This window comes from Sphaerodactylus townsendi, linkage group LG02 (assembly GCF_021028975.2).
Source record: "Sphaerodactylus townsendi isolate TG3544 linkage group LG02, MPM_Stown_v2.3, whole genome shotgun sequence".
Taxonomy (NCBI): domain Eukaryota; kingdom Metazoa; phylum Chordata; class Lepidosauria; order Squamata; family Sphaerodactylidae; genus Sphaerodactylus; species Sphaerodactylus townsendi.
The window spans coordinates 166,443,080-166,452,935 of record NC_059426.1 but is presented as its reverse complement, the minus strand read 5'-3'; the positions used below and the strand labels follow the sequence as shown (position 1 = coordinate 166,452,935).

Sequence of the window (9,856 nt, the reverse complement as noted above, 5' to 3'; positions counted from 1 at the left end):
TTTTAAATGCCCAGGAATCCATTTTCTGGATTGACTGATGGCCAGCTAGGCCGGCAGAGTACATTGCACAGTTCTAGACTGCAGTCTAGAGGTCAGAAAGACTACGTCATTGGACTACAGGCTTGTCATAATTGCAATTGCCACCAGATGGCAGTTTTGATAAAAAAAAATTACAGGTGCTTCACTTAGGGTTGGCATTCAAGGCTGCGGCTCTTAAAATTTGATTCAAATTGGTCTGAACAGCACTGCTGCAGAATTTTCTGAAGACAGTGGTCCCTCTTTGACCTTTAAAGGCAGCTATGTAACTGGACAAAATTTACCAGCTGTTACCAGAAGAAACTTAGTTAAGTGTTTCTGCTTCTCTATTCACGTTTCTTAAAGTTCAAGGAGGGTGGCTCCCTTGATCACAACAATTCTTATATCAGCCCGGTGAATAAGGATGCCAGCTTCCAGTTTGGACCTGGGGATCCTCCAGATTTACACCTCATCTTCAGTTTGCAGAGATCAGTTTCCCTGGAGAAAACAAATGTTTGGAGGGTGAACTATATGGCATTGTTTCCCACTCAGGTCTCTGTCCTCCTCAGCCTCCACACCCAAATATCCAGGAGTTTTGCAATCTGGATCTAGCAACCCGCACCTGTTGCCATGGGGCCCCTGGCAATCCTACCAGTGAGAGTCAGTGTGGTGCAATTAGTGTTGCCACACATCCCCTCACACTCCAGTGTCTGGTGGGAGAAAGAAAATGAGGGAAAAAACCCATCGGTCATGATGTGATGTCACTTCTGAGTTTTACCAAAAGTGATGTCATACCATTACTGATGCCTGCCCCACCATATCCCCACTATTGTTACCGCGGGGTAACGGGTTCAAAATACTTAAGCCAAAAAGCTCAAGCCAACAATGAATAAAATCAAAGAAATATTTTATTCAGGCCAACAGACGGGCAAGCTAGAATTAGAGGAGCCACACTAAAATGGCTGCTGTCTCTTATTTTTATAGGTTACATCAGAATAGCAGTAAAAAGAATACACCCCAAAGTTCATCATCATCCATCAATCATTTGAAAGGGTGGAGATCATCCCCTTACTCAAAACATTTGGGGCAAACTAGTGCCCTTATTGGAAGATGTCAGTACTCTGCCTTTGACATCTTATGAACTTAGGCCCAACCTCCCCTTATCAGTTATTGTTTTCTACTGTCCTACTTTTCTAGACAAAGAGCCTAAACATTTAGCCATGTTCTTGCTTTGTATCAGAAAAGGGCAGACTCATGGTGCTGGTTAGGGACCTCAAAAACAACTTGGTTCATAATCTCATACATTCCCGTGTAGAATTGAGAACAAAGGGTATTTCATCAAGGCTTTTTGATGATCTGGCTAGTAACAGAAGCCAGAAAGCAAAAGGCCTACTTTGGTTCATTTTTAATTGATCATAATTAAAGCATAAAATCATAAAGGCAATGCAATTAGAGAAAATATCAGTATGGAAACTTAAAAGATTTTTCAATACTTGTTCTGCGCCTACACTATCTGGTCTCTGGCTACAATCAGGATTGTTGTATGACCTCAGCCTCAGTCTGTTAGAGGTTTGTGAGGATGATAAAGAGTAGGAGCAAACTGCTCTGAGCATGTTGGAGGAATGATGGATCAAAAAAGTGATTTATCTTTCAAGATGGGGGACAATTAGTTGACCGAGGCCCACCTAATGATTCCGTGGCAGAGCAGGAGCTGAAACCCAGATAAAAATCCAATACTCATCAGAAAGCTACCGTCTGATTAGACTGGGAACTTGTTCTGGTGGGTTTTCCTGTTCAGGTATTAGCCATGGCAGGCTGCTGGGTAGTCCAGCCTTGTTCCTAACTTGTTCGCCTGCACCTGTGGTCGGCATCTTCAGAGGTCACTGCACAGGCACACTCTGAAGATGCCCGACCCACAGGGGAATACTGGCTTAACGCAGTTAGAACAAGATCCACCCAGACCACGGGGCCACACAGCCCTATTAGCTCCTGGGGCAAGAACCAGTTGCATCTGGCCGTGAAAGCCTTCGACAATAGATTGGAACTTGTCTGCAAATGGTCTTTTAAGGGTATATTGGAATAAAACTCTGACTTTTAAATAAGTTTCAAGTATGTTGGTGTGACGGACTGCTGATTAAAGGTTAATTGTAAAGTGCAGTTCTGTCAAAGCAAAAAGAATTTAACTCGGAGATCCACCTGATTGGCTGGCTGGTACTGCCGCCGTTTAAAAGGCCAGAAGGAAAGAGAAGGAGAGAGCTTTAGTTCTTAAGAGGCTGGATAGCTGGTTTTTGGTGAAGAATTAGGAAGGCCAGGCTGAATGTGAAACTTGAGCCAAAGTCCTAGGGCAGTGATGGCGAACCTTTTCGAGATTGAGTGCCCAAATTGCAACCCAAAACCCACTTATTTGTCATGAAAGTGCCAAACCCTGGGCAATTTAACCCTGAATACTGAGGAGTTTTAGTTTAGAAAAAATGGTTAGCTCCGAAGTGTGTTATTTGGGAGTAAAAGCTTGGTGGTGGGGTTGGTGGCTTTTGCTTTGGAAGCAACCGTGGCAACTCTTCCAATGGGTGAATCCACGACCCTAGGAGGCTTCTACTGAGAAGCAAGCCCCATTGCCCAGCAACCCAGCTTACTCCCAGGTAAGGAGGATACGTGCTTTAGTTCCCTTAGCATGAAAATCAATAGAGGGTTTTAACAGAGAAGGGTGCTTTCAACAGGGGTTACCTAAGCACTGCTTTCCCAAGCTAGGTCTTAGGTTTAATGCTAATAATTGGAGCCCAGTGGCCCCAAGGCCAGCCTAGATGTGGGAGGGGGGGCACACTGTTTGCACGTGCCCACAGAGAGGGTTCTGAGTGCCACCTCTGGCACCCGTGCCATAGGTTTGCCACCATTGTCCTAGGGAAACATCATCACAGGGACAATACTAAATCACACGGAAAGCTTGTTCATAGGCCTCTGCAGAGAAAGCACCTAAATATGGGACAGTGAAGTCTCTGAGGGTGTGTGTTATTTAGTTAACAGAGTCAGGAGTGGGTTTCCAGGTGGAATACCTCAGAGCCTGCCTTGTAAAGCCCAGTGTGACTCCCTTTTAGTTAAAAAGAGTTCGATATTTAAGTATCTGTCAAGTTCTGTGAAGGAAAGATTTTCCCTGTGAAAGAAGTTTAGCAGAAGGAAGTTTTGTTTAAAACTGAAGTCAGAGAACTTTCTGGAAACGATAATAGAATATCTGAAACAACTAAAGTGTTTAGTAAAGTATTCCCTGCCAGAGAAAAAGAAAAGTTTAATTATTTCTGTAGCTTATTTTTTAAAATGATTCTATAAATAAACATTTCATCTTTATTTGCCTCAGGAGTCATTTAAGAGCGCCCCACCCCAGACTTGTAAGAGCAGTCAGTTTTGGAGGGAAAAGTAAAAATCCCCTCACAGAGCTTTTCAGTATACCTCAGAGGCGGCAGTTAGAATAAGGCTGACAGGAACTTCTGAGGAGCCTTAGGTGTGTGCCCGCTCGGTCAGCGCTAGATACTGTTACAGTTGGCTTTAAAAGGCAACCCTCGTTGTCCTTACCAAACTGAATTTTGTGCCTTTTGATCATGTAACTAGCCAAAATGGGAATAATGGGGAATACTCCCTCTTTTTCTTTATAATTTCTGCAATGCCTCTGAAGAAATGGACCCTTGTCCTTCAAAACATGCCAGAAACTTTTGGGGAGTGTTTTACCTCATAAATATCGCCAGTTTTTCTAGTACCATTTGGAGTAGTGGTTCCCACCCCCTGAAAAGTGATAGGATTGCTGGGTGTGTGTGCATGTCAACGCTAACAGGAAAGGGGGTAGCAACTGTGTTGCTCATGTATAATTGATCATTGAAGTTATTGAATAAATTAAACTAAAGTTATTGAATAAATTAAACTAAAGGGTTTTAACTGAATTTTAAATACATGTGCAATTATTACTGTTGAATTTCATTATGATCTTCCTTACTAGGGAAAGCGAATCGCAGTTCTGCAAACTGCTTTTTATAGGATAGGCCATGGGGCACTGGGGATTGATGGATTGATGGAACCATGGGGAGGGATGGGGGGCGGTTGGAAACCAGTTTTAGAAGTTTCTTTATGTCCCCTTCCACACATGCAGAATAATGCACTTTCAATGCACTTTGCAGCTGGATTTTACTGTGCGGAACAGCAAAATCCACTTGCAAACAATTATGAAAGTGGATTGAAAGTGCATTATTCTACATGTGTGGAATGGGTCAGACTGATGCTGCTTCCTCCTTTTCCTTCTCTCTCTAATATTATTATCTCTCTATATAAAAAGCTAACAGTGACTTTGTTAGTCATGCCCTAACATGAAACAGCTGGACCGGATGTTAGCCCCTAAATTTTTCACCTTAGCGTTCCTCTCTGTTCTTGAACGGCGAGGTAATCCCGGACAACTTCAAATTGCGCTTCTAAAGTCCAGCTACCTGGAGCCAGGTAAAGCGATCATTTCCCTGGCGCACCAGATATGGCGAAGCTGGCTGTGTGTTTAACTGTCACTGCTAGGGAATGTTTGTGCAGCATGTCTATGTGGCCTGAGGGGTTGGTATGCCCTGTAGAATGTTCAAGCGGCAGATGGCCAGAGATGAGCGCTGAAAAGCAATTACATAGGTAATACTTGGTAGGTATGCACGGTGGAAGTGAATCACACATACACACTTTGCAGTGTGAGACATCATCAAGTGGGGTCCCCCCCCCTCACGCATGAAGGTAACTTTCACTCTCTGTGCCCTCACCCACTGCTACCACACAACACACATACTCTCATACACATCCAGCTCATCCTCCTCACACCTCACTCTGCCCTCCCCTCACATCCAACCACCACCACTTTACCCACTTTCCCTCACCCATATTTGCCACAGCTCTCTTTTACCCAAAAAGCTGCAGAGCTGGAGTTTATAACTCTTTTCTTTCTAAGACAATCCACACGGGGTGAGGCGAATAATAGCCTACTGGCTCCGCTTCTTTACGTCGCGTGGCTCCTTCACAGAACCCAGGGAGCTGGCCCTCGATCTGAAGCCTCTCACCACCCTCTGCCTCTGCTGCCTGACTGGGATAGCTGCTTGCTTGCCCCAGTTCTGCCTTACCCAAGCCAGGACTATGCGTGTCCAACCAGCCTCATGGACAGCGGGATTCGCGACTCCTAGACAGTTCCGTTGTGGAATCGGAAAGGGTTACCCATACACTAAAACCTAGGGCTACCACCATATAAAAATGTGAATTAGAAAGGGAAAGAGGGATTCCATTTGGACCACCCCCCAAAAGGCTATGCTGCTTTGGATCATTGTTGGACCTGCATGGACATCTGTGTGGAGTTCTTGGCACTGTGATGAGAAGGACAATTGCCACAACAGCAGTGGTGAGTTGTGAACCCGCTGTATTAGCCTAAATGCAAAATGAAGAACAGTCAGTATCAATAACAGAAACTGTTTAGGATTGCAGGTGGGGAGAGAGACCCTTAAAAAAAAAATTCCACGCTGGAGATGGAATGGGTTAGCTGAGGAGACAAAGGCGTGTTAAAAAACTGGGTCTCTCTCCCCACCATTTGTAGCGGTTAAGAGCAGCGGATCCTAATATGGTGAACGTGGTTTGTTGCCTTACTTCTGCTCATGAAGCCTGATGGGTGACAGGAGAGAAGTCGCAGTTCTCTCAGGATTGCCCCACCTGCTCCCCTTGTGGGGAGGGGAAGGTAAGGAGTTTGTAAGCCATTTTGTGCATTCTGGAGAGGCAAACTCAAATTTTCCCTTGACCTTCGTTTGCCCTCCTGGCTCAACTTTGCTTTCTCTTCCCTCAGGGCTTTTGCAAGACAGTTGAGCTCCACTTCTGGGCCCTGATCCACAGTGCTGAGAACCACTGGATGATTAAAGACAAGCACAGCTATCTGAACCCAAGGTAAGGGTTGTTCTCTAGTGAAGCCACCTAGATTACTGGGGGTCTCAAAAGCATGGTGTCTGTGGTATATTAACTATGTTTGTATGTAATGGGACAGTCTGCTCCTCCCCTATTATCTGTGTGAATTAGTTTGGTCCCACTGGGTGGAGCTGTTGGTTTCAGTTCCCAGTTCCTGCAGGTTAGCTAAAGCTGAAGAATTGCCCTTCTTGCAAATAAAAAGCTATTGTTTTGGACCAACTTGTCTCTGCTGAATGGACCTAAGAACCTGTGCTTGAGTGAGTACTATAGCCCAGAGCACACCAGAGTGTCAGTGAACCACAGGGGCTTGCTCTCAACCAACGGAGGCAAGGGAGTTATCCAGTGGTGGGATCCAAAAATTTTAGTAACAGGTTCCCATGGTGGTGGGATTCAAACTGTGGCGTAGCACCAGTAGAATTAGGCCGGAGACATGATGGGAGGCGTGGCTGGGCATTCGGGGCAGACACTCCTTGGTAGGGCGCTGTGGCAAGGGCCTTGCCCCAACTGCTGTGCGGATCTTTGAGGCGAGGGAAACAAATGCCGCACTTGGTATGAGCTGCCCGCGTACTGATTGCACCCTCCTGCCAGACTGCGTCAAGTCCTGCAGCTTCATTGCTGGGAGGAGGGGCGTAGCTTAAAGGCAAAAAATCACATGGCAAAATCCACCAGTGGTAACCCCCTCTGCGGCACACACACAAATAATTAGTAACCTACTCTCGGGAACCTGTGAGAACCTGCTGGATCCCACCTCTGGAGTTATCTCCAGGTGCCAACCTCTAGGCGGAGGATGAAGATCTCTTGGAATTACAGCAGATCTCCAGACTACATAAATTGCTTATGTATTTATTCTTTGTGGAAACATTAGGTCCTTCAGGGAGGCTGGCTGCTTGGAAGCAGGCTCCCACCTTATCTCAGATTATTTCCCAACCTGGAGTTGGCAACCCTGCTGCTTGTCATCCCCATGACAGTGGCGTGTACAGACCATAAGATGAACCCTGCTAGTCCAGCTCCATTTCATACTGCGGCCCATCAGTTGCCCTGGGAGGCCAAGAACAGGGTCTTTCACTACATGTTGTCTCTCAGCACTGGTATTCAGGGACCCCTTCCGGCTTCCGCGCATGCTGAATAATGCACTTTCAATCCACTTTCACAATTGTTTGCAAGTTGATTTTGCTATTTCGCACAGTAAAAGCCTGCTGCAAAGTGCATTGAAGTGGACAGACAGGGGCCTCGTTTTACCTTTTTCCGACAGAAAGTGCATTGTTCTGCATATGCAGAAGGGCCAGAATTCTACTGGGTTGCTTAACTGAGGCAAGGCCTTGGTGACCATAAGTTGGGTGGAAAGTAGGGTGTGCTGTTATAGTGGGATACCTGGACCACCATTCCTTGCCATGCTTGACAGAAGGTGCTTTGGTTTGTGCAGAAATGGCACCTAGTGGTGGTGTCCCATCCGATGCAGCGGCCTTCCTGAGGCTGTGAAGATCCTCATGTTAGTCTTTCAAAGCCCTTATAAAAACAGGATTATTTTGACATAAATTGCTTCAAAGTGTGTTACTTAACTGGTTTGGTTTATAGGGTTCTTATGAAAGAGGCCTTGACTGTTTCTAATTGGTAGCGACTCCTCCGCGTGAATTCTCTGTGGTCTTGTGCTTAGAAAAATGGGCTAAAAGTTCGCCACAACAAATAAATATATACATGCTTCAGTCGTACCAGATTCAGGCCTTTTCCGAAAGAGTTGTTTACAATGTATCTTGCTGCCAAATGCCATGGGGTTTTTTTTTCTTTGAATGTTGGTTTTTTTTTCCCTTTGTTTTTTTCAGGAAATGTGCTTGGTTCATTTTTTCCTCTGTTGTTTCCTGGGCACTTAAACCGCAATGCTTCCCCACCCCCCTCCATTTGTTTCCAAACCAGATTCCCTTGAACGTGTTGAAATGGTCTTTACTTCTCTGCCCCATGAAACATTCTGCTCTGCAGCGTAGTGGGGAAGGGGTGAGGGCTCCGGCCTTCCCTTGTTTACACTCCATGCATTTTTGGCAATTAAACAACAGCCAAGAGTGTCCCTCTTCCAGGGACCACAGGTCTGCCTCTCCTCCTCATTTTTAAGTTGCTGAAAGAGCACTAGGTGCAGGTTAGAGGGCAGGTCCTCAGTCATCTGTCTGACACAAGCTGACTTGGAGGTTTTCCCAACCTGACTTGTATCAGGCATCTCATCTAATGATGAGACTCTGATCTTTTCCACACTCTTTCCCATAGTCTTGAAATTCTTGTTTTGTTGGTGTTTTTAAAGGTTGCGCATGTGTTTTACTCCCTCTAGATGTCAATTTGATATAGCAGAAGAGTAAATCTGTCTTCTTTCCTTGCTGATTTTAACAGCAGCTTTTTACTCTTGATTAAATTTGGTGTGATATCAAATTGACCACATGTGATATTAGCCATAGTCCAGGGTGGGAACCTGCTGACTCTCCAGATGTTCAGGAACTACAATTCCCATCAGCCTCTGTCAGCATGGCCAATTGGGCATGCTGGTAAGAACTGATAGAATATTATCTGAAAACCACTACCTAATGAATATATAGAATATAGATATATAGATAATCTATCTATCTAATTTATTTATATTTATTATTTAAATTTATAGACCGCCCCATCCCAGAGGGGCTCTGGGCGGTGTACAACAATATCAATATGTATACAACATGTAACAAGGGTCACAATAGTGACCGTTTACTAAAATCCATTAAAAACCATTAAAACCCATTTAAACATCCGTCCGTCCGTCCGTCTGCCCAGATACACACACGCACACGCACACACACACAGATAGATATAGATAGATATTAATGACGAAACAGGAACTTGGTGATGAGGAAAGAGAATGTGGAAAAGCTCTCTAATCCAAGTATCAACTATCCCTCTAGAATAAGCTGTTCAAATAAAGTAGAGCTTTGAAGGCTGGGTCCTCAGTGACTACCCATAAATTCTATAGGTCACAGTAAACAAGCTGCAGTTAGCAAGACTTTTATGGAATACCTGATCTAAAACATCATAAACATGTGAAACTGCCTTATAATGAATCTGATCATCGGTCCATCAGGGTCATTACTGTCTACTCAGGCTGGCCGTGGCTCTCTGGTCAGGTGGAGATTGGACCTGGGACCGTCAGTGTGCCAAACTGACGCTCTACCATTGAGCTGCTGGCCCTTCCATCTGCCCCTACGGCAGGCTCTCAGGTCCTCTTCCCTTGATTTGCAGAAATAAAAAGCAGTCTTGTGGCACTTCAAAGGTGAACAAGGTTTTATTCCAGCATATCATCTCGTTTGTCTTTAAGCTGTCACAAGACTCCCATTTACATTTGCAGCCACAAACCAACAGGCACACCTGGAGCACGGTTTCCTCGGACAGAGGCGACAACAAATAAACCAATTCATGACATCAGTGGCTTAATTTTTTCATTCTCTGCCTTGAGCCTGCAAGGAAAGCAAACTACAAATGAACTAACATCATTTATGTGGTCATGCTCATGGAAAGTCGAGAACATTTTCGTAACAGGAGTCTGCTTTCTAGCAATGAAGGAGAAGGGTTCTTGGTAAAGAAGTCCCTTGCTGATATAGTCTTTCGTCTTATTAAACAAATTGGGGAATCCTCCAGTGGACCAAAGGACTTTCCAGTCCTTACAGATAGAAAAACGCCCGTTAGCTTGTTTTGCATTTCAGTAGACCAAGAACAACCATCACACCATTAATGGTATTGCATTTATTTCCATACCAGGAATATAATCAGAAATACATTCAACATTCTTGCCATACAGTAACACAATGTACCCTCTGGTTGGCAGCATATTCGTAAGAAGCAATCGTATACACCGAAAGCCACATAACTATTTACAACTTGT

At 44.7% G+C, this 9,856-nt stretch overlaps 1 protein-coding gene across 1 annotated transcript in view; it reads left to right on the top strand.

The window, feature by feature from the left end:
- The window catches only part of LOC125426857 (SERTA domain-containing protein 2-like), a 751,974-nt gene that overhangs the window by 601,881 nt on the left and 140,237 nt on the right, over window positions 1-9,856 (top strand). The gene's annotated exons all lie outside the window — the stretch shown is intronic.